Source organism: Rhodnius prolixus, unplaced genomic scaffold, assembly GCF_049639745.1.
Source record: "Rhodnius prolixus isolate KJV_2025 unplaced genomic scaffold, Rpr scaffold_5, whole genome shotgun sequence".
In the NCBI taxonomy this organism is placed as follows: Eukaryota; Metazoa; Arthropoda; class Insecta; order Hemiptera; family Reduviidae; genus Rhodnius; species Rhodnius prolixus.
This window is the reverse complement of record NW_027411624.1, coordinates 19955376-19974444: the sequence shown is the minus strand read 5'-3', so window position 1 is coordinate 19974444 and position 19069 is coordinate 19955376. Positions and strand designations below refer to the sequence as shown.

At 34.1% G+C, this 19069-nt stretch overlaps 1 protein-coding gene and 1 long non-coding RNA gene across 3 annotated transcripts in view; one reads left to right on the top strand and one right to left on the bottom strand.

Moving 5' to 3' along the window:
* LOC141458858 (neurogenic protein big brain-like) overlaps positions 1-19069 on the bottom strand; it is a 194572-nt gene that overhangs the window by 63518 nt on the left and 111985 nt on the right. The gene's annotated exons all lie outside the window — the stretch shown is intronic.
* The window catches only part of LOC141458859 (uncharacterized), a 107592-nt gene that overhangs the window by 59730 nt on the left and 28793 nt on the right, over positions 1-19069 (top strand). For both annotated transcript variants that reach the window (XR_012461229.1, XR_012461230.1), the window contains 2 exons: positions 1784-1927; positions 7575-7747. This is a non-coding gene — a long non-coding RNA (uncharacterized lncRNA). The remainder of the gene's footprint in view (positions 1-1783; positions 1928-7574; positions 7748-19069) is intronic.

Below are 19069 nucleotides of genomic sequence, written 5' to 3'. Positions count from 1 at the left end.
GTAAACAACGTAGCGCCTAAACGCGCTAACCGATTTTCATGAATGAGGTGTCATTCGATTCGGAATTTCATGTAGATGAGCCTTTTTGGGGGGTCTCGACGCTTTACCTCGAATGGGTGAGGAGTTAGCACCATATTCTTGGTATACGGAGGAGAGGTTGAAACTTCAGGAGGTAATTTTGCTATTTATGTTTTGTAAGAACTGTTGAGATCTTTGCGGAGAGTAGCGTTTTTCGGAGCATTTGATATTTGACAATTTTTGGTCAGAAGAGTTGAAGATTGTTTTGAAACTCACTAGTTTCAGTTTGTGAGACCATCTTGGTTAGAGTATGCATTTGAGTAAATCAGTCTTTTGTGTTCCAGAAGTAATTTTCAATATCTATTAGTCGCAGCAGCATCAGGTTGTACCGTTTATTTAGTTCCTACGGGTTCCAATCTCTTGTGTGGGTTGCGAGATAGTCGCTCGTCATTCACTTCTAGGTATAACGAACAACACATTGGAAGGTAGAGTATTAGCGAGTTAAAGCTGACAGCAGAACAAGCAGCACGCTGCAGAGTGAACGTGATTTGCAGTCATTTCATAGGATTAATTTTCCTTTTTTAGCCGAAGTTTTTATCATGTTTAGGCGTGAATGTAGATGAGAAAGTGTTGTCGTAGGGCTAGAGTAAGAAGAAAGAATTGTAGCGTCATCAACGGAAGTGCAATCTGGCTTGCACAGCTAAAAAAAAAAAGGATTCTACAAATAAACTAAATACATTATCTGCCTTCAACTGAGTTGTTCAAATATTAGAATCCTCCGTTCTGCGCTTTATTAATAACAGCGCTCGACGTGCATATCAATTTATCAAAGTTAAAAAGAAATTATGTCCTAATTTACAGTAGAACGAACAAGTTTCTGGGGACAAGAAATATCTAAAGACAGATCACCTAGACCAGTAATCTAATGCGTTATACAGGAACCCAAATTTAGATACCAGCGCTATTAGTCGCAGCAGCATCAGGTTGTACCGTTTATTTAGTTCCTATGGGTTCCAATCTCTTGTGTGGGTTGCGTGATAGTCGCTCGTCATTCACTTCTAGGTATAACGAACAACACATTGGAAGGGAGAGTATTAGCGAGTTAAAGCTGACAGTAGAACAAGCAGCACGCTGCAGAGTGAACCCCCAAAGATTTTTTGAATTTAATGAATAAGTTTTTAACTTGGCAGAATAAACATTAATTGTAAAATAGTTAAAATAATTTGTTCTCACCTTAATTATTTTCTTGGCCCAAAATGAGCCATTAAAATGAATACAATCTATTTAAACAATAGTACACAGCAATTAAAACTATCATTCTGTACTACAAAATGGAGGAGAACTTCCAAGCAACAAAACATTTCTCTTTGATGTTAATTACCAGATAGTTTTAATGGCACTAGCAGTAGTTTAGGTTTTAATTAAATTTATTACGACGTTAAGTACAACATGTAATTATGATAGAATTCTTCATACCCCGTTAAGGAAGACATATGGAAAACAGTGAAGGTAATAATAAAAGAAAGTGAACTTGCAGATGACAAGAATAGAAAATATGAGTGATATCCAGGTGGCTAATGGAGATCCAAACCACCTGGAGAAAGAGAATTATTATTTAGGTGGCATTGCAACTGGGAAGATTTTTTCTTTCCATGATATAGTCCAGATAAACTAGAAAATAATGTATATACTTGATTATTAAGAATAACTTAAAATTAGTACTTTATTTTTTTAATAATAATTATTATTATTATAATATTTACAGTATGAAAGAGATTATTAGTTCATGTCCTGGGTCTTCCACGGACAAATAGCTGACTTGGAACTCTCACAGCATTCTTGGAAAAATGGAAAAAATAACCAGCGATTTCAAAGATGGCTGACTCAAATACACGTGCGAGATCCTAACGTAAGTGAAGTCAAAATCTCTATACCAAACCTCTAAAGATGGATGAATGAGCGAAACCCTTTAGTTTAGGTCTATTAAATCAAATATATTATCTAGCAGAGAGGGACCTAATCCACATTTTACAAAAAGGTATTAATACCTATTTTACAAATGATTAAGTAAAATAAAATAAACAAATCGTGCAGTATTTCGATTTTAAGTTAACATTGAAAATATCCATTTTTGAGGTGGTATCACAAAAAAATAAATTTTAAGAATTTATAAATCTTAAAATATGATTTAATAGTTGTTAGTTATAGAATTAGGCCAGAGATTCATCTTTCTTTCTGAGCGAATGCAGACCATATGTGGCCCAGATGTGTTATAATACTGTAACTCAACAAAACGGGCGTATGTGGCCACTTAACTAGCAGGCTGCCCCGGTAGTTACTTTCGCTGCCCCAGCCTAGACCGTCCAACCCTTTCCAAATTGTATACTCACTTCCACACTAAATCTTAACACCCTCAGTTTGGTTAGAAAAAAAGAAGAGAAATAGAAACCATTCCTTCTGTTCACAAACTGAATAAAAAAAGAGCCTTTCCATTTTGTTTACGTTCTTATTCACACCACTGCCTTCATTATTTAAGAAATAAGATTAATCTCTACACCAAAATCAAGCGTGGGCGAAATTCTAGCATCATTTTCTTTGAATAAACTTTCTGGACATATACTTAAGGGACAAATATTCTTCAAAACTTTGGGACACTATTCAAATTTGGGCACTTACCAAGAGCTGGAGAAGCACTCCTTACCCTCCTTAGAATTCTATCACAGTCTAAGATCTATTCATCATCTTGAATTGGAAAGGATGCTGCAAGGATTCGTCTAGCACCAGTAAAAAGGGCACAATAGAATAGCAACTAAAATTAACGTGTATACAAAATTGAACTTCTTCCATATTTTTTGATTAAAAATTAAAATCTAAGAATTACAACCTTTACCGAACAAATCCTTACGAAATCCTTTGAATAATCATCAATGCTCCTTATTATGTCTCCAATAAAATCCTACATAATGATCTATCCATTCCCTTCGTGTCTCATCTTATACAAATCCTCTATCCAAGATTCCACAACTCCTTATCCTACTATCATCACAATCCTCTTGTACAGCAGCTTTCAAGCCTAACCTTACCTATTACCTTCAGTTGCCAATGACCTCGTGATCATCCAGCGCCATGAAGCAATTACCACTGGATACCTTCTTCCAATCAATTCATTTTATTCTAGAATCACAATAGCTTGTTGCAAATTTTACAGTTGCAATTGTTAGAAATTTAAATTTTGAATCTTAATTCTGTATACGTCTAAAGCTCAAGTTAATACATTATTCTAAATTCAATTACCGAGCCTAATCTACAGCGAATTGGTCTTTTCATTTCACAAATTTAGAGCATACGTTTCTCGTTTATTGTCACAATTGCAGGAAGAATTTAAAATTAAACTGAAGTAAAAAGTTTTCTTTTCAGAATTTAGAAAATTTAAGGCTTCCATTGGTGTTAATGCAGTGTGCACATAGCACTGAGCTAATCCCCACCCTGCACTTTGTTTAAAATTTATATTGTTTCCTGGCTTTAAAGAGGAAATCTACGCGATATTCTGAGCGGTCTCATTTTGTTTTATATAAAATATAACTTGCCAGAAATATTTTTTAGAATTTTGCTATTCTGAAACATGCAGCTCTTGGAATAAAACAATTTTAAAGACCTAAATTCACTACGTAAGTAGGTTCAACCCTTTTGAAACTAAATATTAAAGACCATATTAAAGTATGAAGCAGAAGCTGCAGCTATTTCTAAATTTATTTTCTAAATAAAGTAGCCTGATTTAAATTTCACATTTATTTTATTTTCTTGCGATTGAAGGTCATCACCATCTTTAAGGCTCACTGCTCTCTTTCTAGAACATTAAACTTTTATTTATTTATTTTTTGCAAACATGTGCACCTGTCCCGCAAATATGCAACTGAACCTCTACCAGTCTGTAGTGATGAAACGTATATTATACAATAATATGCGCTTTTAGGAAGAATGAAATTTAAATTTAGAAGTGATTTATGCATCTAATAATTTCAGAATAATTTAAACAATATTAAACCTTCATTTTACCAAATGTTGTGCACAATAAACTATAACTTTATTTGTCATTGACTCCTTCCAATAATAGTATTTTTTTAAAAAAATGCGAGCCACTCATTAATTATGTAATTTCTTGATTACTTCATTAAGTATGGAAGCTAGGCTCATAAGAATTTAATAATTGAAAAGGCGCCTTTGTAATACGTGAGCTAAAATGAAGAAATCCAAGGGTAGTTATGCCTTGACGGAAACGATCAGACGGAAATGCGCAAGATTAAAAAGCAATAAACTGCTGCAATTTCTTCGACTTTTCTTTCGCTAAAATACTAGATTAAAACGCTTTGCTATTTTGCGCAAAATTTAACTATTTATAAAACAATAAAATTTGCTTTAATATTAGAACTTCTACTAAATTAATCGAGTGTGTGTTTTGTATAATAATATCGCGAACTGCGAGGAATGCAATTTAATTATTAAAATTAGAAATCCATATTTCCCAGATCCTTTTACAATAATTTGTTTTCAACGAACAATGTTTAACACTAATAGTGTTACACTATAGAATGAAGTTTTTGCACTTTCAGTTAAAAGAAAATCGAGTGAAGCGCAATTTAGAGAAAAGTTTTATTCAGTCAATTTCTTCGATTTCCTTCGATTAATTTAATGAATTCTTTACCGAATTGTAGAGAAAAGTTGGCTCTATAAATGGTATAAATTTCAATGTTTTAGTGATGTTAGATAATGTGATATAGAAGGTTAAATTTTGGAGGTTTTCAAATTTCAAACCAATGAATCTCTCTTCGTACTGTTGTGATTTCAATGAATTCTTTACCGAATTGTAGAGAAAAGTTGGCTCTATAAATGATATAAATTTCAATATTTTAGTGATGTTAGATAATGTGATATAGAAGGTTAAATTTTGGAGGTTTTCAAATTTCAAACCAATGAATCTCTCTTCGTACTGTTGTGATTTCAATGAATTCTTTACCGAATTGTAGAGAAAAGTTGGCTCAATAAATGGTATAAATTTCAATGTTTTAGAGATGGGTGCATTGGGAAAATTTGGCTTTGCCAACATTCAAAGCTGGAAACAATGGACTTTCATTGCAGCAGTAGGTGTTATAGCTATTGTCGGTGCATGCGTAACATTAAGTAAACTAGGAAGTAATGAAGTAGATAACGCATGTAATACCTGGATAATGAGCTTATAAAGGTTAAATTTTTGAGATTTTCAAATTCGGTCAAATTTCAAACTTTTATATCTATCTCCATATTGCTCAGATTTCAATGAATTCTTTACCTAATTGTAGAGAAAAGTTAGCTCTGTGACTGATATAAATTGCAATGTTTTAGTTATAGCAGTTAATGAGATAAAGAGGATTAAATTTTTGAGATTTTCAAATTCGGTCAAATTTCAAACAGTTGAATCTCCCTCGTACTGTTGAGAATTCAATGAATTCTTTACTGAATTGTAGAGAAAAGTTAACTCTATGGCTGGTATAAATTGCAATGTTTTAGTTATAACAGTAAATGAGATATAGAAGGTTAAATTTTGGAGGTATTCAAATTCGTCCAAATTTCAAACAGTTGTATCTCTCTCCCTATTTTTCAGATTTTAATGAAAACTTTAGTGAATTGTAGAGAATAGTTTGCTCTACAACAGGTATAAATTAGAAAGTTTTAGTGATAATATTTAATGAGATATAGAAGGTTAAATTTTTGAGGTTTGGTCGTTCGTACAAATTTCAAACCTTTATATCTCCCTCGTACTGTTGAGAATGCAATGAATTCTTTACCGTATTATAGAGAAAGGTTAACTCTATGGATGGTATAAATTGCAATGTTCTAGTTATAATACGTAATGATATATAGATGTTGAATTTTAAATTAAAGATATGGCTATCGTCGGTCTCAACGCTGAACACAGTTAAGGAGCGAAGTTTGCCCCCAGGTAGGTTTGCCCCTTCTCCTAATACTAGTTAATAATTAGTAATTAACACTAATTACACTGTAAATTTTAGCCTGATTTTGATAAAGTTTGGCAGAAAGTTGGGGTTAGTCTACGTGACATTAAAGTGTTATCCTGCTATTACACCTACTAACAGGAGTACTGTTTTACATTATTAACATTTGATACTAGTTTGTTTCCTGACATCAGATCTAATTGCATATAGAAGTTCTATTTGCAGTAAATCTTCGAATTCAAAGGCAAAAAAAAATTTAAGTGCATCTTCTTTTGTAAGTTGCAGATGTTACTCGTATTCCGTTAGGAAAAAGAATTTGCTTTCTAAAAATAAAGAATATCAGTCTCTGCCTAGGCATTAATGACGGCTAGACTACCTGAACAGGAGATCGTTAGAGAATCGGGACATCTGCCTTTTTTTCTGGTTACTGTAAACGTTTTTTTTTAACTGACTAATGTCTGGTAGTCCATCTTCTTTTCTTTTTTTTACGGTGGCAGGCAACGAATTCACTTCATTTCCTCTTAAATTTTATCCATTAGCACTTAGTGTCTAAATGGCTGAAATATGAATGAAATGTTGGGTACTTGCTGATTTGTGTACCTTTTGTCGTTTAATCAATCCTTCAACTTAACTTTTTAAACTGTAAGTTTTTGTTAATGAGATTAATATTATGAGATGGGTGTTGGGATTATTTTCAATAAACTCGCTGTTACCATCGTTACTGTTAACAAAATCACTAGGAGACCATTTTGTATTTTTTTTGCTTTCTTTTTTTTCCCCTCTAAATCTTTTATTGGAATTTACCACTGCAACGGTTGTTGCAACAAGCAAATATGGTAAAAGAAAAAAGAAATAGAAGAAAATCATGAGTGGAGAAGGCACCCAGTGGTGTTACTCCAGTAACGTGCTCTTGCTATACTGCTCTCACGATAAGAGTAGATCACGAGGCCATCTTCTCTTCAATCTCTTTAGAGGATTACCTGGCAATGTGGAGGAAGATAGGTGTTCTACGAGAGGGTTAGGATGAGCTGCTGTAGAGGAATGAAATTTTAAGAAAACGAGTGTTAGCAAGATCTGTAATGAAAGGGATTTTGGGGTCATTATGGATAGTGAGGTTAAGTAAATAGAACGGAGCGTTAATAATTTTTCGAAGTATTTTTTGACTGTAATATCTGGAGGCGTAGTGAGTTGGAACGGTTTAGTCGATCCCCCATACTTCGATGCTGTATGATCAGTCGCAGTAACAGTAGCTTCCTCGTATAAGGGTCTTTTGTTATGTAGGTTAAGTTTCGATCGTTTGCCAAGTAGTCTGGGGAGAAGTTTTGTAGCGTTGGTTAGTTTCTTGTCTTTTCAGTCTAGTATGGGGGATTACATGTCAACCGTTTGTCTAGGTGCAGTCCAAGGTAGCGTACTTTGTCCACAGTTGGTACTGGAGTTTGGTTCAAGATGATAGGAGGTAGGATTTTCCGTCTTAAGAGTAAATACTATAAATTTTGATTTCGTAACGTTAGTTTTGATTCTCCATTTGTAAAGCCAGTCCTGTAAGTGGTTGATATGTGTTTGTAGAGTTCGTGTAGCGATAAGAGGATCGGAATGAGGAGATAAGATTCCAGTATCGTCAGCAAAGGTGGAGAGGATGGTATTTGGATGATGAGGTATATCTGCTGTATACAAGGAGTAAAGAAGAGGACCTAGGACACTGCCCTGAGGAACACCAGCTTGAGCTAGATGGATATCAGGTTAGAGCTAAAAATAGAAAAATTTTACGATTTACAATACTTTTTCTAGTTATGTAGCAAAGTGAAACAGACACCATTTCAAAGAAATCAGGTACTTGGTGCGTGTTACAGAAATTTACAATTTTTTTTAGTCTTTCTAAGCCCTTAGAAAGAAACTAAATAAAACCCCGAATAAGCCTCTAAGTTTTATTGTCTGAAAAAGAAAAAAAGAGTTGAACAATATATACCTATATGAAAGGGAAGAATAAATATAAAAGGTAAAGAAGAGCCTAAAGTAGTTAGGATTGAAAATAATAAAGGTGATAATGGAGTCCAGGGCGGAAATTGTTAGCTAGAGCACCCTCGTGTTTTTTCAAAGAAATGAGAGTTAGTTGGCAGAACTGTGTATATACTGGTAGCCCTACTTCGTCTCGCCAAGGGAATGTGAGTGATAAAAATTTAAATTACCCGCAAAAAAAAAAATCTCCATCACACGTGACTTTTTTTTTTACCGCCCAATGTTCACTTTTTTTTCTATTATTATTAATGATATTTTTTGGGGGCAAGATATTTTTTTTTTTCTTTTTGTAAATGTAAGCTGGTAAATTTAGTTGCAAATCTGTTCCATTAGTTAAGCTCATATTTTCTCTTAAGACTAATAAGTGAGAGCATTGTGAGCATTTAGCTTCTCTATTTTGAGTTTTTGCAAATGTCAGTTTAGAGTTCGAAAGTTTTTTTTTTTTTGGTTTTTACGAGGATCGTTTGAAAAGTCTGTGCAAAAATAAAAACTACTTAATTTTTTGGGGTAAACCTTTTTTTATTTTTCAACATAGTCTCCTTTTAGGCTTATACACTTCGTCCAACGCTGCTCTAGTTTGTTGATCCCTTCCGAATAATAGGATTGGTCCAAGTCTGAAAAATAGCCATTCATTTCTGCAATCACCTCCTCGTTTGAATAAAATCTTTTTCCCGCCAGCCATTTCTTCATATTGGGGAACAAATAGTAGTCCGAGGGAGCCAAGTCTGGAGAATAGGGGGGATGTGAAACGAGTTGGAACCCTATTTCCATTAATTTTGCGACCACAACTGCTGAGGTGTGAGCTGGTGCGTTGTCGTGATGGAAAAGGACTTTTTTGTGGGCCAATCGTGGGCGTTTTTCTTGCAGCTCGGTTTTCAAACGGTCCAATAACGATGAATAATATGCACCTGTAATAGTTTTACCCTTTTCCAGATAGTCGATGAGGATTATTCCTTGCGAATCCCAAAAGACAGTCGCCATAATCTTTCCGGCCGAAGGAACGGTCTTCGCCTTTTTTGGCGCAGATTCCCCCTTGGTAACCCATTGTTTAGATTGTTCTTTGGTCTCAGGAGTGTAGTGATGTATCCATGTTTCATCCACAGTGACGAAACGACGCTTAAAGTCCTGCGGATTCTTCTGGAACAGCTGCAAACCGTCCTTGCAACACTTCACACGATTTCGTTTTTGGTCAAGCGTGAGCAATCGCGGCACCCATCTTGCGGATAGCTTTGTCATGTCCAAATGTTGATGCAAAATATTATGTACCCGTTCATTCGAGATGCCCACAGCACTAGCAATCTCACGCACCTTCACTCTTCTGTCATCCATCACCATATCATGGATTTTATCAATGATTTCTGGAGTAGTAACCTCACCAGGGCGTCCAGAACGTTCAGCGTCACTTGTGCCCATATGGCCACTCCGAAAATTTTGAAACCACTTATAAACTGTTCTAATCGAAGGTGCAGAGTCACCATAATGTTTATCAAGCTTCTCTTTAGTCTCCTGAGGCGTTTTGCCTTTCATAAAGTAGTGTTTAATCAACACACGAAATTCTTTTTCGTCCATTTTTTGAAAATCACTCGACTTCCTCGGTTCAAACGAGTGCAAAACACAAAGAAATAGACCGATCTGGCTGAAACTTGGTTTGTGTTCTTCCATGAGATGCTACTAACTAAACATAACCTCGATACGCGCCAGTAGTGCTATCTCTCTGACTTTGCACGGACTTTTCAAACGACCCTCGTAAATAAAGTTCAATCAACAAAGAACCATGCACACTGTTTTCACCTTAAACCGAAAAAATCTTCTTCCCTTATATTTCAATCACACTTCGCTTCCAGCAGTTTCTCAATTCTGTTATCCAGAACTCCTACTGTACAAACGATTGACATGGAACCCTCATACTAGACTTAAACGAACTGCACTGAATCAAAGATGCAAAATGTTAAAGAAACTATTAGACAAACGCTCCAAACTCACTTTAAAAAACAAACGACAACTATACAACACTCTGCTAGCTCCAATATGGACTTATGTTCTATACTTGGACTGCCAAACGCACAGACCTCAATCGTATTCAATCCTTACAATCCAAAATCCTAAGTACCATTGTCAAAGCTCCCTTTTACATCTCATACCTCATTACGACTTAAAAACTCCCTTGCTTCCGCTAAAGCCAAACTCCGTTACCTCAAATTTCACTCCAAACTATCTCTTCCAGTCAAATCCACTTATCCAAGGCCCTCTCAACCTCAAATCCTTTTTTTTAAAATATTTTTATTTTTACTTATTTCTAAAAATAATTTCAAAAAATCGTTAAAAAGAAAAATTGTTGCATAATTTTGATGTTACTCAATCTATATCTATATTAGCCTTTTGGGACAGCCAGGCTGCACTGAAGGCTCTTGTATACTTCAGAATGACCTCTTCCCTGGTTTGGGAATGCAGGAAGGCCTTAGAACTACTGGCTCGGCACAACAAAGTTCGGTTGGAATGGGTGCCGGGTCATGTGGGTATTGAAGGGAATGAAAAAGCTGATCATCTGGCCAGGAATGGATCTAACACTTCTTTCATCGGTCTAGGAGCCTGTCCTGGGGATCATCTGGGGGTACGGTTCGTACGGAGAGATTGGATCTGGAGGGAGCACGGAAAAGAACTGGGTTATGTGTCCTGGGGTTAAACACAGCAAGACCATGATTGGCCTTGGCTGTGTAAGCAAAGAACCAAAGAGACCTTGTGTTTGGGCAGAAATCAGATTAATCTGATTACAGGCCTATTCGCAGGGGCACGGTAGGTTCAAAAAGCATCTGCGCATGGTGGGGCTTATCAGCTCGGGGCCGTTGTGCAGATTATGTCAGGAAGATTGCGTTGCAATCGAGCGTTTGCGCTATGAAACCTTTGGAACGCTGAGGCCGAAGGAGATAGTAGCGCAAAAAGAACTAGTAGGGAAGGTCCTCAACCCAGGAGGAGAGGGTTCGTTTACTAGAACTAAGAAGGGACTGGCACAATAAGTCTCTTGTGGCTGCGGTGCCGTGGTGCGTAGGTCCCGTCCCATCTATTATCTAATCTAATCTATATTAGTGTAACATTTTTTTGGTACAGACCCTGAAGAAGGTAATAGATTTACCGAAACGTTGGTGAGATGAAACAAAATTTGTGTTTAAATTCTTTTGATTGACCGCACCTCAATATTCTCAAAAATCACCAATTTAACAACGGTAGAAAACCTAAACTATAATTTTATCCAATATTTTATAAAATTTTATCCAATACAAAGAAGCATGTTTATTGTATCCCTGACAAGATTCGGTCTTTAATTCATTGTCAGAAATAGATCGTGAGAAATAGGTGTAGAGATTTCGACTTCATTTTTGGTTGCGGATTGAACTGCACTTGCTGACTCATGGATGCAAGTTCGAAACCGGTCAGGAATACAATAAATATGAGAGCTGCAAGGGTATTTATTATCTAGCTCTCCAGAACTAACCACAATCTTTGTTTAAAGAAGAATTATTTAAGTTTCTCATTGATCATCTGCTTAAAGTAGATTAAAAAGCACAAGTGGTTTTCATTTGGAATCAATAAATACAGTATTCAATGGATGATGTGTTTGCGAATACCATATGACATATACGTACGTACGTAATAAAATTATTATAAAAAAACGAAAAGTGAAGTAAATAAAAATAAAATCTATGAAAGCAGTTGTTTATTTAGAGCTGTGCAACTTCTGAAAGGACACCATCTGTCCTGGCTGCCACATATATCGGGCCAAACAATACCTACATAATTGGATATTAAAAGCAAAGCGGCTGTGCAACCAGCTTCAAGACTGCTGCTGCACTTGTTACTTGTTATTATACTCCATTCTTTCTTTTTTTTATGTGTGCAAAGAGGAGGAGTGTCAAAAATGATGATGCATAGATGATGTAGAGGGTGGGTGTATCATCAGCTACTTGTCTAAGAGTGGCTGGTGGGGAGTCTGGAAAAGGGGTGACAACTAAGGGAGTTCTGTGGTAGAGGGATATACAGACGGACTTGGGGACAAAGAGGGCGATCTTACGATGATATGTGCCACTTGGCAATGCGTTCACGTTGGGCGAGGTTAGTTGAGTTCCAGAGACAAGGGGATGATGTTAGTGAACTTGTCTTTCAACCCTCCATGAAGGGGGAACTTGGCCCGCCACATAACCAATCCAACCCTCTCGCTTATACATTTGCAAGTGGCATTTAATTTGTAACATGTGGAGATCAGCATTTAAATCACTAGCAGATCCAATAGGGGTTATATAAGAAGTTGTTTTTTTTTATGTCTCTTTTATATATAGATGCTAATCTTCTTATCAGATGCAGGAATATCCAGTTCTTCGGGCACTGAATCTGGTACAGCTACAACTGCACGTGTGTACCACTTTTCTATCTGCTGAATGTGAGTTGAAAAACTGAGAAACATTGCGGACACATCTATATCTGGATAGGCGGAACATTCAATTACAAAAGCTAGACAAGATTTCGGCTAAAAAAAAACCACGTCAAATTAGCTATCTTAAAAAGAAAAGCAGCAGCTGAATAGTCGACTGTCTTCAAGGGAATCAAAACTTTCCTCGTCAAGACCTAGAAGTTTTGAAGAAGCGGACAAATTTTCTTTTGCAGCTTACTGCTGTATTTCGCCCACTGTGTAAAGGGATACCAAATAATGGAGGCCCTAGCAAGAAAGAAAAAAAAAAAACCTAAGGGACAGCAGCTGGATTCGAACCTGCAAACTCCGCGTTTGAATCTAGTATTCTCTAACCCAGGGGTTCTTAACCCAGTAGTGTTCCGCGAATGTGGTCCAAGTGTTCCGCGAAATTTCAATTTTAAATGTAATGAAATTTAGAAACTCAGGAAAGATACGAAAACAAAAAATTATTCCTTTTTTTTTTTAATTTGAATTTAATTTTAAGTTCTTGCTAAATACCGAATTTCAAATTATTTAATGTTAGTGTTCCGCGAGAAAAATATATACATATTATTGTGTTTCGCGTCTATGAAAAGGTTAAGAACCACTGATATAAAGGGTTGAAAATTATTTGGGTCATGAAATTCTGTAAAATTGTGCCCGTTCAATATCTCCCACTGTGAACCACGTATTGGTATAGAATTTTGTTCTCTTATACACTTTGTTTTTCTTAATTATAAACTATATTTATTTTGTGCACAGATCTATAAATGTAGAAGATATAAAGGGATGAAAATTTTTTGGGTCATGAAATTCTGTAAAATTATGGCCGTTCTATATCTCCCACTGTAAACCACGTATTGTAATGGAATTTAGTTCCCTTATACACTTTGTTTTTCTCAATTATAAACTACAGTTATTTTGTGCACAAATCTATAAATGTAGAAGATATAAAGGGATGAAAATTTTTTGGGTCATGAAATTCTGTAAAATTATGGCCGTTCTAAATCTCCCACTGTAAACCACGTATTGGTATGGAATTTTGTTCTCTTATACACTTTGTTCTTCTCAATTATAAACTATAGTTATTTTGTGCACAGATCTAAAAAAGTAGAAGATATAAAGGGTTGAAAATTTTTTGGGTCATGAAATTCTGTAAAATTATGGCCGTTCTATATCTCCCACTGTGAGCCACGAATTGGTATGGAATTTTGTTCTCTTATACACTTTGTTTTTCTCAATTATAAACTATAGTTATTTTGTGCACAGATCTAAAAAGGTAGAAGATATAAAGGGTTGAAAATTTTTTGGGTCATGAAATTCTGTAAAATTATGGCCGTTCTATATCTCCCACTGGGAACCACATATTGGTATGGAATTTTGTTCTCTTATACACTTTGTTTTTCTCAATTATAAACTATAGTTATTTTGTGCACAGATCTATAAATGTAGAAGATATAAATGGTTGAAAATTTTTTGGGTCATGAAATTCTGTAAAATTATGGCCGTTCTATATCTCCCACTGTGAACCATGTATTGGAATGGAATTTTGTTCTCTTATACACTTTGTTTTTCTCAATTATAAACTATAGTTATTTTGTGCACAGATCTAAAAAGGTAGAAGATATAAAGGGTTGAAAATTTTTTGGGTCATGAAATTCTGTAAAATTATGGCCGTTCTATATCTCCCACTGTGAACCACGAATTGGTATGGAATTTTGTTCTCTTATACACTTTGTTTTTCTCAATTATAAACTATAGTTATTTTGTGCACAGATCTATAAATGTAGAATATATAAAGGGTTGAAAATTTTTTGGGTCATGAATTTCTGTAAAATTATGGCCGTTCTATATCTCCCACTGTAAACCACGTATTGGTATGGAATTTTGTTCTCTTATACACTTTGTTTTCTCAATTATTGACTATAGTTATTTTGTGCACAGGTCTTAAAAGGTACAAGATATAACGGGTTGAATATTTTTTGGGTCATGAAATTCTGTAAAATTATGGCCATTCTATATCTCCCACTGTCAGCCACGTATTGGTATGGAATTTTGTTCTCTTATACACTTTGTTATTCTTAATTATAAACTATAGTTATTTTGTGCACACATCTATAAATGTAGAAGATATAAAGGGTTGAAATTTTTTTGGGTCAAGAATTTCTGTAAAATTATGGCCGTTCTATATCTCCCACTGTGAACCACGTATTGGTATGGAATTTAGTTCTCTTATACACTTTGTTTTTCTCAATTATTAACTATAGTTATTTTGTGCACAGGTCTAAAAAGGTAGAAGATATAACAGGTTGGAAATTTTTTGGGTCATGAAATTCTGTAAAATTATGGCCGTTCTATATCTCCCACTGTGAACCACGTATTGGTATGGAATTTTGTTCTCTTATACACTTTGTTTTTCTTAATTATAAACTATAGTTATTTTGTGCACAGATCTATAAATGTAGAAGATATAAAGGGTTAAAAATTTTGTGGGTCATGAAATTCTGTGAAATTATGGCCGTTCTATATCTCCCACTGTAAACCACGTATTGGTATGGAATTTTGTTCTCTTATACACTTTGTTTTTCTCAGTTATAAACTATAGTTATTTTGTGCACAGATCTAAAAAGGTAGAAGATATAAGGGGATGAAAATTTTTAGGGTCATGAAATTCTGTAAAATTATGGCCATTCTATATCTCCCATTGTGAACCACGTATTGCTATGGAATTTTGTTCTCTTGTACACTTTGTTTTTCTTAATTATAAACTATAGTTATTTTGTGCACAGATCTATAAATGTAGAAGATATAAAGGGTTAAAAATTTTGTGGGTCATGAAATTCTGTAAAATTATGGCCGTTCTATATCTCCCACTGTGAACCACGTATTGGTATGGAATTTTGTTCTCTTATACACTTTGTTTTTCTTAATTATAAACTATAGTTATTTTGTGCACAGATCTATAAATGTAGAAGATATAAAGGGATGAAAATTTTTGGGTCATGAAATTCTGTAAAATTATGGCCGTTCTATATCTCCCACTGTGAACCACGAATTGGTATGGAATTATGTTCTTTTATAAACTTTGTTTTTCTCAATTATAAACTATAGTTATTTTGTGCACAGATCTATAAATGTAGAAGATATAAAGGGATGAAAATTTTGTGGGTCATGAAATTCTGTAAAATTATGGCCGTTCTATATCTCCCACTGTGAACCACGAATTGGTATGGAATTTTGTTTTCTTATACACTTTGTTTTTCTCAATTATAAACTATAGTTATTTTGTGCACAGATCTATAAATGTAGAAGATATAAAGGGTTAAAAATTTTGTGGGTCATGAAATTCTGTAAAATTATGGCCGTTCTATATCTCCCACTGTGAACCACGTATTGGTATGGAATTTTGTTCTCTTATACTCTTTGTTTTTCTTAATTATAAACTATAGTTATTTTGTGCACAGATCTATAAATGTAGAAGATATAAAGGGATGAAAATTTTTGGGTCATGAAATTCTGTAAAATTATAGCCGTTCTATATCTCCCACTGTGAACCACGAATTGGTATGGAATTATGTTCTTTTATAAACTTTGTTTTTCTCAATTATAAACTATAGTTATTTTGTGCACAGATCTATAAATGTAGAAGATATAAAGGGATGAAAATTTTGTGGGTCATGAAATTCTGTAAAATTATGGCCGTTCTATATCTCCCACTGTGAACCACGAATTGGTATGGAATTTTGTTCTCTTATACACTTTGTTTTCTCAATTATTGACTATAGTTATTTTGTGCACAGGTCTTAAAAGGTACAAGATATAACGGGTTGAATATTTTTTGGGTCATGAAATTCTGTAAAATTATGGCCATTCTATATCTCCCACTGTGAGCCACGTATTGGTATGGAATTTTGTTCTCTTATACACTTTGTTTTTCTTAATTATAAACTATAGTTATTTTGTGCACACATCTATAAATGTAGAAGATATAAAGGGTTGAAATTTTTTTGGGTCAAGAATTTCTGTAAAATCATGGCCGTTCTATATCTCCCACTGTGAACCACGTATTGGTATGGAATTTAGTTCTCTTATACACTTTGTTTTTCTCAATTATTAACTATAGTTATTTTGTGCACAGGTCTAAAAAGGTAGAAGATATAACAGGTTGGAAATTTTTTGGGTCATGAAATTCTGTAAAATTATGGCCGTTCTATATCTCCCACTGTGAACCACGTATTGGTATGGAATTTTGTTCTCTTATACACTTTGTTTTTCTTAATTATAAACTATAGTTATTTTGTGCACAGATCTATAAATGTAGAAGATATAAAGGGTTAAAAATTTTGTGGGTCATGAAATTCTGTGAAATTATGGCCGTTCTATATCTCCCACTGTAAACCACGTATTGGTATGGAATTTTGTTTTCTTATACACTTTGTTTTTCTCAATTATAAACTATAGTTATTTTGTGCACAGATCTAAAAAGGTAGAAGATATAAAGGGATAAAAAATTTTTGGGTCATGAAATTCTGTAAAATTATGGCCATTCTATATCTCCCACTGTGAACCACGTATTGGTATGGAATTTTGTTCTCTTGTACACTTTGTTTTTGTTAATTATAAACTATAGTTATTTTGTGCACAGATCTATAAATGTAGAAGATATAAAAGGGTTAAAAATTTTGTGGGTCATGAAATTCTGTAAAATTATGGCCGTTCTATATCTCCCTCTGAAAACCACGTATTGGTATGGAATTTTGTTCTCTTATACACTTTGTTTTTCTCAGTTATAAACTATAGTTATTTTGTGCACAGATCTAAAAAGGTAGAAGATATAAGGGGATGAAAATTTTTAGGGTCATGAAATTCTGTAAAATTATGGCCATTCTATATCTCCCATTGTGAACCACGTATTGCTATGGAATTTTGTTCTCTTGTACACTTTGTTTTTCTTAATTATAAACTATAGTTATTTTGTGCACAGATCTATAAATGTAGAAGATATAAAGGGTTAAAAATTTTGTGGGTCATGAAATTCTGTAAAATTATGGCCGTTCTATATCTCCCACTGTGAACCACGTATTGGTATGGAATTTTGTTCTCTTATACACTTTGTTTTTCTTAATTATAAACTATAGTTATTTTGTGCACAGATCTATAAATGTAGAAGATATAAAGGGATGAAAATTTTTGGGTCATGAAATTCTGTAAAATTATGGCCGTTCTATATCTCCCACTGTGAACCACGAATTGGTATGGAATTATGTTCTTTTATAAACTTTGTTTTTCTCAATTATAAACTATAGTTATTTTGTGCACAGATCTATAAATGTAGAAGATATAAAGGGATGAAAATTTTGTGGGTCATGAAATTCTGTAAAATTATGGCCGTTCTATATCTCCCACTGTGAACCACGAATTGGTATGGAATTTTGTTTTCTTATACACTTTGTTTTTCTCAATTATAAACTATAGTTATTTTGTGCACAGATCTAAAAAGGTAGAAGATATAAAGGGATAAAAAATTTTTGGGTCATGAAATTCTGTAAAATTATGGCCATTCTATATCTCCCACTGTGAACCACGTATTGGTATGGAATTTTGTTCTCTTGTACACTTTGTTTTTGTTAATTATAAACTATAGTTATTTTGTGCACAGATCTATAAATGTAGAAGATATAAAGGGTTAAAAATTTTGTGGGTCATGAAATTCTGTAAAATTATGGCCGTTCTATATCTCCAACTGAAAACCACGTATTGGTATGAAATTTTGTTCTCTTATACACTTTGTTTTTCTCAGTTATAAACTATAGTTATTTTGTGCACAGATCTATAAATGTAGAAGATATAAAGGGTTAAAAATTTTGTGGGTCATGAAATTCTGTAAAATTATGGCCGTTCTATATCTCCCACTGTGAACCACGTATTGGTATGGAATTTTGTTCTCTTATACACTTTGTTTTTCTTAATTATAAACTATAGTTATTTTGTGCACAGATCTATAAATGTAGAAGATATAAAGGGATGAAAATTTTTGGGTCATGAAATTCTGTAAAATTATGGCCGTTCTATATCTCCCACTGTGAACCACGAATTGGTATGGAATTATGTTCTTTTATAAACTTTGTTTTTCTCAATTATAAACTATAGTTATTTTGTGCACAGATCTATAAATGTAGAAGATATAAAGGGATGAAAATTTTGTGGGTCATGAAATTCTGTAAAATTATGGCCGTTCTATATCTCCCACTGTGAACCACGAATTGGTATGGAATTTTGTTTTCTTATACACTTTGTTTTTCTCAATTATAAACTATAGTTATTTTGTGCACAGATCTAAAAAGGTAGAAGATATAAAGGGTTGAAATTTTTTTGGGTCAAGAATTTCTGTAAAATTATGGCCGTTCTATATCTCCCACTGTGAACCACGTATTGGTATGGAATTTTGTTCTCTTGTACACTTTGTTTTTGTTAATTATAAACTATAGTTATTTTGTGCACAGATCTATAAATGTAGAAGATATAAAGGGTTAAAAATTTTGTGGGTCATGAAATTCTGTAAAATTATGGCCGTTCTATATCTCCAACTGAAAACCACGTATTG